The sequence below is a fragment of the Ambystoma mexicanum genome, chromosome 12, assembly GCF_040938575.1.
Source record: "Ambystoma mexicanum isolate Mex_15411 chromosome 12, UKY_AmexF1_1, whole genome shotgun sequence".
In the NCBI taxonomy this organism is placed as follows: Eukaryota; Metazoa; Chordata; class Amphibia; order Caudata; family Ambystomatidae; genus Ambystoma; species Ambystoma mexicanum.
The window spans coordinates 1,124,445,853-1,124,466,032 of NC_090936.1; positions in this window are offsets into that span (position 1 = coordinate 1,124,445,853).

Consider the following 20,180-nt stretch of genomic DNA (forward strand, 5'->3'; position numbering starts at 1 on the left):
ACAACATGCACACATAATATACAAAATACATTAACATTTCTGCTTAGCTCTGTATGGATTCTGCTGCTAGCTGTAATGCCACTGTATAAATGCCACCAAAATCAATCCAATGAAACAACAAAAAAATGGAGCACACCAGGTGCAAGGAAAAAACTGATTTATTAATATATTTTGCAAAAGTAACAGCTGGGAGCAAACAAAAGAATCATAAAAACACACACATTAGTCCAAGGTTTATAAAGCAGAAAACCACAGGATTAGAACAATTACAAAGAATAACATTTAGTTATATTCAAACATAGGCTACACTAACCAGGGCCCTTTAGAACCCTGTACATTGAAATCTACCATTGGCTAATCCACTATCTCCAGAACCACCCAAATCCAACCCAATAACTTAACGTCATTACCATAAACATTGTTAACTCACTGTTTGATTGGCTGGCAGGTTGCATGCTAACTGTGGCAACAAGTTTGAATGCTATTGGTTGGCTCTCATTGGGATGACCTTGGATGTTGCATCCATCCAACACAGCAGAATTAGCAATTAATGTGAGCAGAGAGATAGATACTTGGCTTCAGGAAAAAGCAGATACTCCCATCTCCCTTCCTATGCTCAGTCCCCAATGATCAAAGACTGTTCCCTAACATTGAATGGCTCGTTCTACAACTCCCATCTCGATAAATGTTGCAAACACAGCCGCCCAGTGTTCTATTAAGATCATGGCACTAATAGTTGTTTTAGAAATAACATGGCAACGGCCTTGTGTGCAGAAAATAATTTCTTGTATTTGTTGGTCTAGCCAATGCATTCTACTACAGGTGCAGTAGCACTAACTTATCATTGCTTCATGCCTTGAAACACTTCTGCACAGGCACATTATAAATGCCACATCATATCATATCATGTAATTGGGGGAATTGTGTATGCAGCTTTGCTTTTTATCTTTGGCAACTTTACTATGTGTATCCCTATGCACCTGGTGATCACATCTCTGTGTATACATCTAGTTATTGTCTGGAATGAAAATAATTGTTGCATTAGTTACGAGTCCTGGGAACAGGCAATTCTCACAGCTTCAGCTAACACCGCTCTATCCTGCCTTTGTTCCTGGCCATGGTTGCCTGGTGTTCTTTAACCAGAAGTGAAAAGAAAAACTTTAAATAAAACAAATATATTGTGCATCTTTGAATGGGTCCTTGTTTCAAATTGGTGATATCCTTGCTCAATGTAACAAACAAAACTAAACAAAACTGTTGCTCTAATATATCCTCTGTTGAGCTACATATGTCTGTGTATTCAGCAACCTAAAGCTCCCTTAAGTGCAGCTAAACTAGATTCCCTGAAGTATGGCAAAAAGGAACTCTATTCTACTTGTGTTCATAATCTACAAAACCACGTGGACAATTCACAGGCAATAACAGGTCTAAAACCCTTAACTAAAAGAGTTTTATTATTTTATATTTCCACTCTTGCTTGGGAGGTGTGGGAGAGGGTGCATAGTGTTGCATCTGCCCTACCTGCTTCATCATACAGCCTCCCATAACAAAGGCCCTCCAGCTTCCATGCACAAGAACAGAACCAGGAAGCAGAGGGCTCTTCCTGGTTCATGCACATACGTGAACAAACCAGAGATCCTCAAGGTTACCACACACTGAGGAGCACTCACACCCTGATTCACGGGTGCAATTCTCTAGCATGCATGTCCAATGAGCTATGCAAGGTTGCAGAAGCAATAAGCCCTGAATGTTTCATGGGACATGCACACTGGCTAACAAAACTATCAAAGGGAATCTCAACAGAGAGGAGGAGAACAGATAACATCCCTGCAGTGCATTGCACATGTTTGTATATCACTATCAACAGCAGCACTGGGATTTTTTAATTACATGAATATAGTTTAAGTCTGTACTTGCATACTGGCTCTTTCTCTGGCAGATGGCCTTTTTCAAAATGTATTTGCTTGGCTGATTGCAATGACTAATATTCATTGTTGGTCAGTAGCAGATTAATAAAGGTGCATGGTCTGGCCCAACTATCCATGGATTTTATAGAATTGTGACTCCCGTGATGCTTACTCTAAACCTTGAAGATATATGCTCTTTCCTGATTAAGCATTTTGCAGCCATATGATATGCAGCCCACAGTGAACAGCCTTATATGTGTGCTAATAACTGTCTCTGGAAACACTATTTGAGTTGCAGGCAAAGTACCTCTACATGATGTTTGAACCCTTGGGCATTATCAGACAAGGTACTGTTTCCAAGGAGCGCATCATCTACAACAGAAAAAGTGGCTTGCTTATGAAAATACCTTAAAGATATAAATACATTCTGTGGAAGTCAGAGGAAAAAGTAAAACCTCTTAATCTTTAACTTCTACGCTTTGCTCATCACATGCGGGAGGTCTGTCTAGTATACAATCCAAACATTTTATGAAATATGTGCATGTAACTCTTGTACCCTAAGAGGATGCCTGGGATTTATCCATCCTTAAGACCGTAACACTGCTGAGGTCACCTATCATGACAATCTCCCCCTCTTGGAAATTTGCAATAGTGATGGCCCAACCCAATCAAGGAAAACCATGACATCATTGTCCCCACAGCAGTCCCCAAAGTTCCATCGGCTCAGCACAAGATAAAGCTGGCATGTTTGGAAGACAGGATTGCTGCCAACTCACTTTTTGATTTTTGTTGCTGCAAATGACTCTTGAAGAATATGTAGTGAAGTCAGCCTATGGTCAGCAAACAATAAACGCAACCCTGTATACATTATGAAAAGAGTACACCCATCATTTAACGATAACAGAAAGCAAGTAGCAACACCTCAGGAGACAGTGCAACAGTCTGTGCCTTCTTCATCATGGAACAGAAATCTGAATAGAGCACTAAATGGTCTCTTTATATCTCCTACTTGATTCGATCATGAGGAGTTGTAGCACCACTCTTGGCCTTGGCCAACTACCCAAGATTTGCTAACACCCAACATGGTCAGGGGACGGAAAGCATAGGGCCTCTTCATTCTTTGCTCCTCAGGCATAGGTAGACCCTGGTTTACAATAAGTAGTACAGTATCTGAACATTTAATGATAACTAAAGATACTGCTGAAGGAATGCCCTCATGTAATGTCGTGCAGCTTCTTATATAGAAACTATTGATTATTTCAGTGAAAGTTTACTCTATCTTATAGAGTAATCCATCACTGAAATGTTATGTTGACAAATACATTACAATGTTAAAGAGATTGGCCCTTGATCATATCATATATCAGATGTATGAGGTGCTTTTAAAATGTATTCCTTCACCAAAATATGAGTTCATCTTAACTGATGCATCCCATGATGGAACATGGCTCGCAGAGTCAGGCCACATTAGGTACATGATTTTAGAGTTATCCAGAGTAATTTTTTGATTTGGATCAAACCTCAACAATGTCTAAAGTAGTTCCCCTTCAAACAGCTGTCCTGTTTTTTTCATTCTGCTTCTCCAATACTCCTGTACAATATTCTCTGTCCTCTATTGATTTTCCATGTACTCACATCTTCTCCAAAAATATATTCAGGTCTTTCAAGGTGCATTCGCTCTTCATTTAAGGTCAACTTGCTGTCGATCAACACATCCTTCTCTGTCTCGAATTATCAAGCTCTTTGAAGAAGGTCACAAGACATTTACTCAGGACTCCCTCATGAAAGCACTCCTGTTTATGAAGCTTGACCTTCATGCACTGCAACAAACATTCCCTATTGGTATAAATGTCATCACCTTTAATCTGGGAGTGACACTCAAAATAATCTGATCTGAGTTAAAGTTATGGGTTAGATAGCTAGCCCTACTTGGACATTCTTGTTAACTTTGCATGGTGACCGACATAGAAATCGACAACTTCTTGAGCTAGCATCCACAATCTGTGAAAACATGTTGCATTTGGAACTCCAGTTCTCCCTTGGTTCTACTGATGGATAAATAACATTAGTAGTGATTCAGTTTTCCTGAAGACAGGCAGTGGGCCTCATTACGACCCAGGTGGTAAGGGATTAACGGCGCCGTTAAAGGTGTCGGCGCCGTTAAACCCTTTCCGCCTAATTACGAGGCCCCTTTGCGGGTCCCGACCTTAACGGCTGGTTTTACCAGCCGTTAAGGAAGGAACCACAAATGGACTTTCTAGGTAATTGCGGTACCGCAATTTGCTGTACCGTAATTACCACCTTCCCCATTCCCATTGAGCCCTATGGGGGCAAAAATGGGAATGGGGAAGGGCCAATGGTGAATGGGGAATTACTGCCCCGCCAACCTTGGAATGGGGCGGTAATTCCGCCATTCACCATGGCAGAGTTGGTAAAATACTGGCGTCAACCATGGCGCTAATAGCGCCATGGTTAACACCAGGGTTGTAATGAGGCCCAGTGTGTTCTTTCCCTTTGCAATGCGTGGTTTCCTTGATATAAAATGAGTTGAAGTCAAAAGACGAAGCATCATTTTTTGATACAGTGATACAGAAATGTCTGACTTGTCAAACCTCTTCGTTATTTGGGGCGAGTACATGCTCTACACCCAAGAAAATCACCACTCTTTTTGAATATTGCATATGTCTTTGTCATATGGGGTATTCACCTATGGACTTCAGCTTAGCAGTCACCTCAACATCAGCATTCATGAATAATAATTAATAATAAATGAAGACTGCACATTGATGGGAGCACCAATCCACTTCGTTGATTGGAAATGTTACACCTGGCACCATTCATCCAGTGCTGCCTTACTTCAGGATTTACAAAAAAGGACAAGTCCTTTTTCTTTTATGAGCCGAAGATCTGAGGAATCTGAGGAATCACGAAAGTGTGAAGCACAGAGGAAACAGATGAGAACTACTACCCCTATGACTTCCTGCCATGCACCGTGCAAAGCGCTAGCATTAACATTTTGTGTTGTCTCCTCTGGGAGTCCACTCCATCAAAATCACAATGCGTGGTCTTCTGCATGCTTGGGTTCTTCAATAAATAATAGTGACTTAGTAACACTGCTTTTTCTATGAATTCACTACACCACATTCAGCAGCATTTCCCACAACACATTTCTACAAGATGTCCACCAGGTAGAACGCTCCATTAGACATTTTTGGGCATGGTAATACCCCTTCTCACATCCACCTACATACTTTCACGATATAACCCTCTTTTAAGTAAAAAAAGGGTATTTTCCAGAATCCTTGCCACACACTGGGATCACTCTATGGGGCATTACTGACTTATCCTCACCAGAAAGTAAGACCCTCCTTCACATGAAGGTGACAGCATTGGTTCCCCATGACATTGGCTAAATTTTGCCCACAGGTTTTAGACAGCTCATCCACAATGAGACACTATTGATGAATGATTCTTTGAGTGCTATTTCATCTCTACCCCTCCATTCCATCTCACTCTTTGTGGTTCCTGTACTAATCTTTTACTGTATTTTATTTTGTATTGTATTTGTAATTTAAATAGTCCTTTCAACCAAAGCATTATACATAGATGCATAATCAGTGCAATACAATGAAATGCAAGTTACAACAAAAGAATAAACAGAGTCAAACATCAGATTGGAGAAGTTACATCTTCAAAGAAGTACGGAATTGAGAATATGAAGTAATAGAACAGAGAGAAAATGGAAGAGCATTCCAGTGAAAAGGAGCTAACAAGGTAAAAGAACAAATGGCGGACAAGGAACGAACTAAAAATTGATATTGAGATTGAGAACAGAGTGAATGAGCAGGACAGTAAAACAAAACAAGAGAAGAGAGATAGGCAGGTGCAAGACTATAAAGACATAAAGACTAGACAAAGAAAATTAAATTTAAGTCAGGAGTGAACTGAAAGCCAACCAAGAGCAGAAAGAGAGGAAGCAATAGAATCACAAGGGGCAAGAAGATACAGAAGTTAAATAGAAGCATCGAAAACAGACTTAATGGGCACAAGATGAGAGACAGGAAGGCCAAAAAGAGAAGTGGAACAATACAAATGCTGTGAAAAAATAAGTGAAGAAATCAGAAGTTTTGTAGTGCCCAAAGCAAAAAAGACTAGATTTTCGAATACTTTACATTTGATAATGACAGGTGCATGAAGAGACATACATATGTTGAGCAAAATATAGATCACAGTCAAGATAGAGCCCCAAGTTATGAGCCAAAGGAGAAATGGCAAGCTGGGAGTGAGTAAATTAAATAAAGGAGGGTGGAGAAGGAGTAGGAATCGTGTTAGCAGGAAAGAAAAGAACATCAGTTTTAATAACAATTAGAACAAGATAATGATCAGACATCCAAGAGTTAATAGCTAAGAGACAATCCAAGAGTTTATCATGAACAACAGATGTAAAAGAGGTCAAAGACAAGAAAAGCTGGGTGTCTTCTGCATAGAAGTGATGGGATAAACCGAAAGATGAAATAAGTTCAGCCAATGGAAAAGTATAAAGAGAAGAAAGGAAAGAGCCAATAACAGAACCTTGAGGAATTCCATGAAGAAGAGGAAGTGCACCAGAAGAAGAACCAGACCAAGATACTAAAGAGGTCTGTTGGGATAAATAAGACTTAAATCAAGAATGAACAGAACTGGAAAACCCAAAAGAAGAGAGCGAGGCAACAGTAAAAGAAGGTGACCTACTGTGTCAAAGACTGCAGACATATCCAAAAGAATAAGAAGTGACAAGTGTTTAGACAAGTGTTCAGAATAACTAGCAGAGACTAAAGAATCACAGACACAAAGTAGAGCAGTTTTGGTAGAATGAATAGGCTGTAATCCCGAGTGAAAGAAAGGAAGAATAGAATTGTCAGAGGCAAAAGTAGAAACTTGAGAATAGACTAAACGTTCAAGTAATTTAGAATGATCTGAGAATGATGCCCTTTTCTCATATTGTCACTCTCAGACTATTTCCCTGGGCACTGGCATGGCACAACCACAATTGCTACCAGATAATCATGTCTCCACACTGTGGGATGTATTTACCCATGCCTCCGAGCCATACCTCAAAACTGTGCAGTACTGACATGGAAAACATCATGATGGCCAGAGCTTCCCAGAAAATGCACAGGGAAATGCATGAAGAATAGACTGCCACTCATTTTTGCCGATGTTATGGGCACAGAAGGAAACTGCCTAAAACCACCATTGGACTACCCACACAGTAGTCTGAAACCATTGGGAATGGCAATGCTGATTGCCAAATGCAACCTAGAATTGTGGGGAATTCATTTTCTTAAATCCCAAAAATGGGTGCAGTACCAGTACTCACCACTATCCAAAAGCCGGCAGTTTAAAACCACCCTGTGTTTCTCTGAAGGCAAGCCAAAGTGCCTATTTCAAACATTGCAATATGTGCAAAATATTCACTGAACACCAGCAGACATTTGGTAGAATGGAGTTTTGTGTGCCTACAAAATCTGGGAAATGAAGAGCCCAAAACAATGCTTATAACAAAACTGCTATGGAGTCAGCAGTTTAAGTTGCACTGGATTTAAAGACACTAAAATCGAAAATGTTAGATTAAATGAGTGACCTATGTTTGGTGTCACATGCCTTTGTAACTGTTGAAATGTCATAGTTTTGCACTTAGAATCAGCATTCTAGCTGCATATGTAAAAATGTTTAGTTTTATTTGAATGCAGAAACTGGGGAACAGAAATGACAGCTTAAAGAGATTCCAATTTGCTTGGCAGCTACCCCCATCAGGAGTGAAACTTGAGTCACCACTGTGTTCCCAGGCCAACCTTCCTTTTGCTGCCCACACTAAGGATATGCCATCTATCTGATAATTGAATTACCTGTGCTCTGCAGGAGAGTGAACAAAGCCCTCTTCACTCAGGCAAAGGTTTTTATTACCGCAGTCGTAAAATGTAGCTTCCTCTTGGCAGGAGCTGGGAGGGGCACTGCCTGTGAGAGCAAGCTGGCTTGGCAGAACTGGAAAGACCAGTATTTCTACCTTGTGCTGAGAGGAAACCACACCCCTTTGTAGCCAGAATATTGTTTAGAAAAAGATGAATAACTCATAGTACGGACATGTGAAAATTTTATAAATGATACCATAATTCTTGTGATTTTTCTGCCCACATTTTAAGAGGTTTTTCGACCCGGTGGCGTGTTCAGAGGGGTTTTAGCGGAAAAGTGGATATAACTCTAAATGTATGCATGTTAAAAATCTGAAACTTCATCAGTTAATGTCCCTACTCCCTGCGCACATGTATGTAAAGTTGGGTCAATGTCAGAAATTGAAAAATCAGTTAAAAAGTGAAATATGTGCCATTTCTGAATGCAAGCTCCCAGGAAGAGCAGAGTTTGAACAGGGGATACCTCCTGTAATGCATGATGGGTGCATATGATTTTAAAACAATATGTACCTCTGCAAATATGTATTTGTTTCAAATCTAGATTTGTGTGTAAGTTGACAGGAGGAGTGGACTTTCTGCAGGCTGTAAAATGACATCACGCTGACTCACAGTTCATTCCCCAATCAAATGATAAATGGAAGTTTGACCAATTAGAAGCTGAGAGAGAGGTAGGGTCAGTGATGCTAGAACACACCCACATTCTAAACACATAAAAGCAGACAGACAGGACAGATAGAGACCTTCAAATTCCATCTGCAGCGGGACGCTCTGCCGGAAAAATCCATACTTTACCTCCATCAAACCTCCAGAAAGCCAAACTAGAGACTTCAATCTATCCAGAACTAAGAGACCAGACCAGAGAGAAAGCAGTGCTGTACCCAGAGAGACCCAGACCAGCAGAGAGAGCTGACCCAGATCACTGTGAAGTGCAGAGGCCAGACCAGACCAGAGTCCAGTCTAAAACCCTGACCAGATCCGTGATGAGGCCCATTTCACTCAAGAATATAGTGTGAGTACCTAGAAAACTGTGCAGATCCAATCTCTTAGTTTAAATTCATCTAATTCAACCTATTTTAATCTAAGTAGAACTGTCTCCTAACTGTCACCTGTCATTTGCAAAGCTGTCACTTGTCATTTCGTAGTTGCAAGCTGCACGTGTCTTTTTGAACTTTAAAATTTCAAATCTGAAAAACGACCTTTATTCAATCGTTCATATCTCCGTTTGTGCTAGAGACTTGCTAGAGACTTGCAGTAACTTTCATTTTGAAGCTGAGATCCTAGGCTTTCCTAGGACCCCAAAACGATAGAGATAGTCCTTGTGGTTCCTCTGTAATAGCGCTCGGCGCATCCGCGAATTTTGCCGCGATTTGCAAATTTCTCCACATGTAAAATCAGCTGCTGCTTGCCTTCCATTTGCCAGAAATTCGTTTAACCTGCTAACTATCCCTGCCTCATTGCTAGTGTGAGCCTGGACTAATATTAACTAGATACCACTCACCCTGAACCTCTGAAAGGGAATTAAAAAGCATTTCCAGCATATTTCTCATCCATTGCTAGCACATATCAAAGCATTTGGGCCTGTGTTTTCAAAACTCCTATCTGTGTTTTCAAACTTCTGGAGTCTAAGCTTGCTGGGGTGAACTGAATCACATTTTATTGCATTTCTGAGAACTGTGTGTTTTCCTTCCATTTCCTTGCCTTGCATCAAGGGGGGAAGGGGATTGCCAGAGAAAAGTGATTACATTGTTTTGCTGAAATCATATCAAGTTGTTTTCTATACTGCATTTCATTCATTCAACCTTGCATTTCCTTGAACCTTATAAAGCATTCTCTACCACATTATACTTCTGTACCTATTTACCAGTGTGCTACCTTATCCATTTCATGTCAACTCCTTATTGATTATAGAGAAGTGTGCTAGTGCCAGATTCTCCGTTGTTGATCTTTATCATATCAGATTAAGTGTGCTATTCAATTATTAATTTATTATAAGGTGCGATATATATATATATTTTAATTTATCAAATAAACCTTTTAAACTTGCAAAACAGAACTACTTCTTGGCTCAGTGGGGTCAGGGGGATTCCAAGAGAGGGGTGTTATATAGGGGTAGTCATCCAGAACGCATGAACTGGACCTAAAGATATATCAATAAGGGTTTTCATTCAGTATTCTAGACTAGGCGTTAACTTAGCTGTAGTGCTGAATTGAATCCTCTTACAAATTGGGGGCTCGAGCCGGACGTTTGGGTTAGAATACCACTTGTGCAGCTTAATACAGTGTGCTAACTGACGGGATACATACATCCGGTCGGATCACCACGCTGCATTACGCTGTGAAGCATTCCTCAAAAGGGACACTCCAAGAAAAGTTCTGTTCTGCAAAAATAAAATACAAACTTCTGTAAATCAGGACAGAGACCAATCTCTAGAATGACGACCTTAGTAGACATGAAAATAGCCAGAGAGCACCTCTTGCATAAGCTATTTGTGAGAGGTGAATGGACCGAACAGGGCCAGGATGTGTGGTTGCAGGCCATCACACAACAGGTCACTGAAACAGGGTCAGATATATATAGAGATCAGGGTCCCTTACATGTGGCCCTGAGTGAACTATATATGGCTCCTAAGGCCAAAGATGAACACAATAAGATTGCCAGGATAGCAGCATACCTGTACCTATATATGGGAGACATGCAGGATAGATGTGCTGAAAGCCAAAATCTGGCAAATAGGCAACAGATGGTATTAGAGAAGGTCCAATCTGACCTGGTCTCTTCTGAGCAGAGGCTGCAGAGGAGCCAGGAGTCAGAAGATGATAGTAGGCAGCACATCATTAAAATAAAGAAGGATATGGATGTGCTGCAACAGGAAAAGGTAGAACAGGATACCAGATTTCTGGCCTTGCAGAAGGAATACCAAGAAGGTTTGGACTCCCTACTGCAAAACCAGAAAAAGCTGGAGCAACAACTGGACTTCAACAGGGTATGTGCTGAGCAGGTAGTCACCCTGCAAGGCCACCTAGATAGAGTAAAGGCAGAGAGCAACAAACTAATTCTGAAAGACCTGGATACCCAGGCAGAGTTTGATCAGGAGCGCCAGAATGCTGGTGCCTTCCAAAGGCAAAGGGACGACCTGGCGGCACAGATGCAGGCTCTTAGTCAGGAAAGGGATACCTTAGGCCAGGAAGTCTGCCATTTAAAAAGAAAAATGGAAGAAAATCACCTGGCCCACCAGGGACTGGGTGACCTCCAAAAAGAACACCAGAACTTGGTAGAGCACACCAGAAGGGTGGAAGATGCTCTAGCAAGAAAGGAGCAGGCCAATAGGGACATTGCCCAGGAGGTAAACCTCCTGCAGCAAAGACTGGCCCAGTTCTCCAGGACCAACCAGGAAGCACAGAGGGAGAATGAGGCCCTCTGTCAACACAATGATAGGCTCCAGCAACAGGTAGCGATGCAGGAGAAACTGATAGAGTCGAGTAAGGCCTTAACAGAGGAACTGAAAGCACAAATGCAGGCTCTTGCATTGCAACAGGGAGCAGGGGCGGATAGAGATGAGGTCCGCTGGGAAAGAGAGGCTCCTGACCATAACCGCAGGAGCCCTAACACCAGGGGCCTTCATCTCCCCCAGTCCCTGGACTCTACCACCCCCATGTCCCCTGGTGCACATGAGCACAGGGCCACAGGGATGGCAGATTACTATCCAGCTAAAGGTATGGGGCTCATAGGCCAGTACCACTCAGGAATGGAGGGGTGGGCATCCGGGTATGGGCACCCAAGTACAGTACAGTTCAGTGGGGAACCCCAGGAGAGTAGGCCCATTAAGGGCATCCGGAAAACCTCTGCCCAGTTAGGTCAGTGGAGGGGGTACCCATCAAATCCTGGCAGCAAGGAGGAATCTGAAGACTCCTCTGAACTGCGCAGGACACAGGAGACCAGGTCCCCACATTCTGCCAGCCATTCCCAGGCTCGCAGAATCCGGGAAAACCTGGAAGAACAGATGGGAACCTCTGGGAGCAGTGCCTCTGAGTCCGAGGAAGAATGGACAAGGGTTACCCGAACTAAAAAGGCCAATAAGGCAAAAAGGGCCTTGCTTAAGGACCCCTTAAAGCAGATTAAGGCGATCAGGAGCGTCATCACGCCTTACCATAAGAACGCTAAGTATTCTGTTTGGGAGCACTTAGAGTTATTTGAACAAATGATGGAGACTTTCCATTTGAAGGACAGCCGAAGCTGTATTCAATATGTAAAGTGGACCTTCTCCCCGGAATACTCCAGTTTCTTTGCGGGGCTGGAGGACCAAAATCATTTAAGATGGTCCACCTATAAGGCGGCCATCCTGAAACATTTTTCTGTTCACAGAAATCCTCAAGAGGCTCGCAAGGCAGCCTACAATTTGCAATGTGGGGAGGATCAGGCCCCACAAGAATTTGTGCAGGAGTTAAAGCGTGCTTTTGCGCAGACCACCAGAAGGGTGCGCACAGACAGTCGAGAATTCGTGAATACATTTTTTCATGCCTTGCCCAAATATATCATGACCCAGCTCGTGAGGGATTTTCACGAGAAAAGATCTTTAGACTGGGTCATTGAACAGGCTACCCGGATCTATGAGGTGCAGAAACCGGTAGATAGCAAAAGTAATGCCCAGAAAAACCCCAAAGCCAACACCACCCCTGCTGCTGCCAAGGTGGCAGAGGTAAAGGTCACCCCGTTTTAGATTTGGAGATGGGGGGGCCTAAAAACCTACCTGCACCTAATAATGCTAGGCCCAGAAGGTCCTCGGGCCAGTCACAGACAGGGAGCCAGGGAGGCAGCCCCACAAATGGGGTCCCTCGCTCTCCTGATTATGTAAGTCCCCGTTACAAGGGAAACAGACCCATCCTGGGTTATGTGTGGACTCCTCCAGCCCAAGGGGGGGGATCCAGCCAAGCACCTAACCCAGGGAACTTCCCTCCAAACTTCCCACAGGAGGGCAGAAATTTACCAAACCCTGGGCAGAACTTTTTCCCCAGATATCCACCCGACTTTCAGCCCCAAAACCATCCATCCTTCTTTCCCCAATTCCCTGAGCCCAGACCACTGAATCCGGGAGAGGGGAGGCCAAGGGTGGAGGGGTACCCAAATCTTCCCAACCCGGGGTATTACCAGAGGAGGGACAGCTACCCTTCCCGGGATCAGCCCAGGGGAGAAAACAGGGCCCCGTATCAGCCTGAGCGGGTTTCCCAGTTAGAGCGCCAGGTTCAAAACATGGCGCGGGATCTGGGTCACATACTGAGGGCTCAGCAGAACCCTCAGATGGGCGTGCCGGCGCAGAACGCACCCAACTCTGGACCTGGTGCTCCAGAACAATGACGGGGGCAGCACCCCGATAACTCACCGGTTCCCAGGGAGGAGGCACAAGGGGAAGGGGGGTGTAAAGCCTTGGAGGAAGCTTCCTTCCTCACTTGTAAACAGCCCCTGGAAACCCAGGAACCGGAAACAAAATCTCTTGCCCCTGAAAGTCTGCCTCCTAAGGAGCAGAGGGGGGGTAGGAGAAACAAAAGACCCAAACAGATTCAGTTTGAGGAGGAGGTACAGATCTTCCAATATGAGGGAGAGGGATCCTCAGAGGATCCTGAGAAAAGGATCTTCTCCTTCAGAGAGGGGGAAACTCCTCCCAAAGAAAAATGGGTCCCTAGGAATGCAAATCCAGACTGGGGAGATGTGGAGACTGAGCTACCGCCGCCCACCATCTCATCCCAGAACCAACAGCAAGAAAATCCCCTGGTTCAAACCCATCCTGGTGACTGCCTCCAAAAAGGGGGGGGCGGCCCAGAACCGGAGCCAGGGGAACCCACAATGGCTCTGATCTCCAGTTGCAAAATTTTTCTTTCAGATTCCCAAGGCTCTCCACAGAATTCTGCCCAAATCTCTTCGCTAGCAATGTCCAAAACCAGAAAGTTAGCCCACCAGTTGTCCAAAAATGTACATTATCTGTGCCCCCTTGAGGAGAAGGAGGGAAGATATTATGCCCCGGTACAAGTACAGGGGCAGGGTACAATCTCGGCACTGGTGGACACGGGATCTCAAGCTACCCTTCTGTCCAGAAGGGCCTTTGACGAACTGAATGCAGGAAGGGGAGAGAATTATCAAATTCCTCTCACCTCTCTTCCTGGGCAACTCCAGAACTTTGACGGGAAGGAAATTCCCGTCGAGGGGACAGCAGACTTGGACATTAAGATCGGGCGACACAAGTTGAAACACCCGGTCATAGTTGTGACTCCAGAGGGCACCCCTTGTTTACTAGGGAATGACCTCCTGAGAAGGTTGTCACCCCTAATAGATTGCGTAAACAAGGTCCTCTGGACCCAGACTAGCCGACCGATAAAATTAAAACAGAGTGTCAACCATGTTAGTTTAAACGGCACCTGCCACATGGTTGAACAAAAATCTGACCAAGTAGAATTTCACTTCCAGAATAGCCAAATTCCAGACGTGACAGTAATAGCAGTAGGACAACAGACTGGTGATGGGGGGTCCTCTCTATTTCTGAAAATCAACCTTCCTTCCAGTCTAAAGTGGTATTCCACGCTGGAAGGAAACACTCTGAAATTCTATACCAATCCACAACCTGAAACTCCCACTCCTATAGTCCAGAAAGATGTGAAATCAGCTCAGAGCCTGGCTGATATTCAGCAAATTGGAGAGCAGTTGTTCATCCCTGTTCAGTTAAATGATGGGAAGGACTCTGTTCTCGCTCGAGTGTGTGTGAACAACGGTAAGAGCTTCATCAGCGAAGCCATGTTCCGCCAACTCCCAAAAGATCCAGCCCTTCCCACCTTCAAACTGATAGACAAATGGGAAATGGACCTGGAAGCACCTAATTCCAAACATCTCCTGCCAAGCAGGTGTATGCTCAAAATCTCCATTGGCAATAAAAGCATAGTCCACAATTGTTGGGTCGTGCGAGACGTCCCTGCCGCCTTTTACTTAGGCAGTGACATTCTCAATCGCTTTGCCATTAGTTTGGACCTAATAAACTTCAAAGCTTGGTCCCGATTAGCGGATAATCCCATGGGCTTTGATGATCCAGAAAAAGCATTTAGGTCAGCTCAATTGCTACCTTATGCAGTTGAAATTCAGGTTAAAGAGGAAGTCACCATCTCAGAAAGGACCCGACAATTCTCCCTGGAAGTGAAAGTTAAAAGGGGACAAGAGTTGAAAAACCCTGATGCTTACATACATCTAAATGCTTCTCTCCAACTGCAAGGGTTAGGGGTAAACCCAACTCCATTAGTCAACATAGAACATGACACCATTCCAATAGAGGTGGATAACAGCGACTTAAAGAGTATTACTCTAGCCGCAGGCACCATTATTGGAATGGCGGTTGATGACCGACATTTTTCCATCGACTTAGTAAATGAACTGTTAGGACCAATCCCCAAGGACTGTTTTGACAGTGACAGTGATGACAATACAACACCAGACAGGATTTTTACCCGGCATGGGGGGAACTTCCTGGTATACACTTCTTGCCCCTATGGTAAGGAAGATGTGACTTGTGACTTCAGGAGGGATGAGGTGATTTTCCAGGTCCATGAGGGCTGCCTTTCCCACCTGAAGCCTCCAGTCCAAATCAGCACTCTGACCAGGGACTTCTCCACCCAGCTGGAGGAGGCCGCGGAGATAGCCAGACCAGAAGTCTTTCCAGGCTTCAGGCAGATGGTGGAAGAGAGAGTCAACCTAGCTGATGCCTGTGTGACTCTGGAACAAAAGCAAAAGTTGAAACAAGTTTTCTTGGATTTCCAAGATCTCTTTGCGGTAGACTCATATGACTGTGGTCGCACTGACATCCACACAACAACAATCCCCACGGACCCTGGCATGACTCCTGTGTTTGTGAAGCAATATCGCTTGCCTCTCCCATCAATGGAGTCCCTTACTGAAATAATTAAGAACCTTGAGTCCCGGGGAATAATCCGTCCAGTCCACAGCACCTTCAATAATCCCGTGCTGGGAATATTGAAGCCAAACGGCCAGTGGAGACTCTGCGCCGACCTCAGGGAGCTCAACAAACGGGTCCATACTTCCCGATGGCCTCTGCCCTACATTGACCAAGGGCTGGCCCAGATCCAGGGGTCACAGGTATACACTGCAATAGACCTGACCAATGGATACTGGACTGTGCCTGTCAGTAGGGAGGACCAATACAAACTGGCTTTTACCTTTGGGGGCCAACAGTATACATGGACCCGGGCGCCCTTCGGATACCTCAATTCCGGCAATGAATTCAACATTTTCCTACATAAGGCCATGCCCGACTTGGGTGCAAGGGGTAACCTGGCTTATGTAGATGATGTCCTCATCAAAAGCTCAACTGTTGAGGAACACATAGCGGAGATCCGTTATGTTCTGACACAGTTGAGGGCCGCCGGAGCAAAACTTTCCTTTCAGAAAGCACAGTGGTGTAAAACCCGTGTTAACTTCTTGGGGCATGAGATTACTCCTCAGGGTCTTTGTCCCCAGGAAAAGAAAGTGGAAGCACTTCAGAAACTGAAAGACCCCACAACTCTGCGGGAACTAAGGAGCCTCCTTGGACTGACTAATTACAGCAGAAAGTTCATTGAGGGCTACGCAGAGATCACCAGACCCCTGATTCATCTCCTGAAGGGGGGGGTCAAGTGGGAATGGGGTCCAGAACAAGCCGAGGCAGTAAAACAACTCAAAAGAAGCCTCTCACAAGCGCCTTGCCTAGCTTACCCGGTCAGAAACAAGGAGTTCTTCTTGGAGACAGGGTTCTCTAATACGTGCTTGACGGCAGTATTATATCAAAAGCATGACAAGGTCAATAAAGTAATCTCCTATGCGAGCAAAACTTTATCCTCTGTGGAGGAAAAATTCAATGATTGTGAGAAGGCACTCCTGGCAACGGTGTGGGCATTGAAGAATTACCGCCCGTTTATCCAGGGGGAACACATCATAGTGGAGACTCCACACCAGCCTCTGCAATATCTCCAAAGTGACAGAATCCGGGCCGGAAATGTGAGTAATTCCCGAATTACTTCCTGGATTCTGTCAATGCAAGGCTTTCCTGTGGAGGTCCGATATGGCCAAAACAAGAAGAGTCCCCTCGCGCAAGGTCTGGCTGACTTGCATGATTGTGCCAGAGAAAACTGTCTCGAGGACGAAAGTCTAAAAATCAAGGACAACATGGAGGCATACCTTAATTCCCCACACAAGGTCTTTGAAGAAGACAAGTGTGAGGGAATGCCCACTGTCTATGTGGATGGATGCTCTTACCATGTTGACAACAACGGGGAGAAAGAACTGGTGGCCGGCGTAGGGAATGCATGGGTGAATGAGTCCCCAGAACCCTCCGCTGGATACAAAATTGGTCCCCGAAGTAGTCAGGTGGCAGAATTGATGGCTGTGCATCAGGCCATCCTCACTGCTGTCCAGCATCAACTCCACGAACTGGTCATAATCACAGATTCGGATTATGTACGGAACGGGTTCGTGGAGCACCTGGTTAATTGGAAAACCAGAGGCATGTTATGTGCTAACAACAAACCCTTGAAACATGGGAAGTTGATCCAAAACATTGATGATCTGGTCACATCGAATGGGATGACCATCTATTGGAAGAAGATTAAGGGTCATTCCAAAGTAGAGGGACCAGACAAAACTGGAAATGACTTAGCTGATCAGCTGGCCAAAACCGGGGCCATCCAAGGGGATCTAATTGAGATTGAGTCCCTGTTGGGGGAAATCCAGGTCACTGCCATCACTAGGTCCCAGACAAATGCTCACAACGACCTTTCAATTGTACAATGGAGTAAGGAGACCCCTGATGCTGATTTGATTACCGCTCAGAAGGGGGATCCAATTATTGGTAAATTTTACCAGCACCTTGAGGACCCTGAGAACTTTCCCCTGACGGATACCGATTACATTGGGAAAGAGGACCTAAGAGTGTTGATGAAATGTCCAAAAATGTTCCGGATCCAAGACGTTTTGTTGGTAAGGAAATCCAAAGCTGGCCACGATCAGTGGGTGGTTCCTACCTCATTCCGAAGCCTGATGTTAAGTCACGCCCATGATGCGGCCACTGCCGGTCATAGGGGGTTTCACACAACATTAGAAATCTTAAGAGAGGTTGCATACTGGCCACACATGGGGCAGGACCTCGACCAATACTTGAAGGGGTGTCTTGTGTGTGCACAATTTCAGCCATCATCCCTCACGCATCGTGCACCTCTCCAAAAGAGGGGGATGACACTGCCATGGTCAGATTTACAAATCGACTTTGTAGGCCCTGTGATTCGCTCGGCTAGGGGGAATAAGTACATGTTGACTGTGACATGCTTGTTTACCAAGTGGGTGGAATGTCTCCCAGCCCCAAATTGCAAGGCAGAAACTGCAGCTGCCTTGATGATTAACCACATCTTTTCCCGTTTTGGTCTACCTCAAAGGATTGAATCAGACAGAGGTAGCCACTTCACCAGTGAAGTAATGACAAAGATGTGGGAGATACTGGGGGTCAAAAGGAAGTTGCATATTGCTTATCGGCCAGCTTCTTCTGGGGCAGTAGAGAGATATAACCGAACCATGGTGAGCATATTAAAGAAGTTTGTGGCAGATTCTGGGCCAAGTTGGGATATCCGATTACCTCTGGTCCTAATGGCCATCAGATCTACCCCTTCATTTGCAACCAAAATGTCACCATTTGAGTTGATGACTGGACGCAAGATGGTGCTTCCTCAGCATTTGCTCTACAGGACCCAAGAGCAGACACTGATAAATGCCTCCACTACTCATGAGTATGTAGAGAATTTAAGGAAACACCTCCAACATGCTTTTGCTTATGCTCAGCGGAATCTAGAAAGATCGGCTGATAGCATGAAGACCCATTATGACCTGAAAACTTCCAGGAAGGAATATCAGGTGGGGGACCGAGTCTATCTATACAACTTCCAAAGGAACCAGGCCAAGCAGCGCAAATTTTTGCCTACATGGAAGGGACCCTTTGAGATCGTCGATAAGATCTCCCCTGTGGCCTACAAAATCCACATCCCCAAAGGCCCTTTGGCAGCGGGGGAAGACAAGTGGGTCCACATAAACCAGTTGAAATGTTGCCATCCCAGGCACACTCTGCAACAACTGGAGGAATCCTCTGGAATCCTAGCGGGTACTGTCTCAGACTAATTCTGTTCCAATCATAAAACATACCACATCTAGTCTCTAAAATATTGTGATTTGCATGAAACTGTCTCTTAGTTATACTGTTTTTTATCAAAATAAGAATGTAATGTTTCGTCATGATGAAATGCATATGCTGTCCCACCATCTCAACAGTGGTGGAAAAACGTCTAGGTGAGTAGGTATTGCCGCTCTTCCTTTGTCGTCCTAGGAGAAAGAAAACCTGAAGACGGGCCAAGGAGGGCGATCCGGAGACCAGGAACGAAGATCCAATGGGCCCGGGGTACCGCCCAATCTTCCCATCAGGACCGGCGAGGAGAACCGATCGATCAGTACCGGATGGAGAAGAAGATGCTGAACTGTGCCATCTATTGGAAGAAGATGAGGAAACATCCCAGGTCTTGCGAGTCCCATTCGTGAAATAGAATGGCCATCGCAAGAGGGGGGCTTGTGGGATGTATTTACCCATGCCTCCGAGCCATACCTCAAAACTGTGCAGTACTGACATGGAAAACATCATGATGGCCAGAGCTTCCCAGAAAATGCTCAGGGAAATGCATGAAGAATAGGCTGCCACTCATTTTTGCCGATGTTATGGGCACAGAAGGAAACTGCCTAAAACCACCATTGGACTACCCACACAGTAGTCTGAAACCATTGGGAATGGCAATGCTGATTGCCAAATGCAACCTAGAATTGTGGGGAATTCATTTTCTTAAATCCCAAAAATGGGTGCAGTACCAGTACTCACCACTATCCAAAAGCCGGCAGTTTAAAACCACCCTGTGTTTCTCTGAAGGCAAGCCAAAGTGCCTATTTCAAACATTGCAATATGTGCAAAATATTCACTGAACACCAGCAGACATTTGGTAGAATGGAGTTTTGTGTGCCTACAAAATCTGGGAAATGAAGAGCCCAAAACAATGCTTATAACAAAACTGCTATGGAGTCAGCAGTTTAAGTTGCACTGGATTTAAAGACACTAAAATCGAAAATGTTAGATTAAATGAGTGACCTATGTTTGGTGTCACATGCCTTTGTAACTGTTGAAATGTCATAGTTTTGCACTTAGAATCAGCATTCTAGCTGCATATGTAAAAATGTTTAGTTTTATTTGAATGCAGAAACTGGGGAACAGAA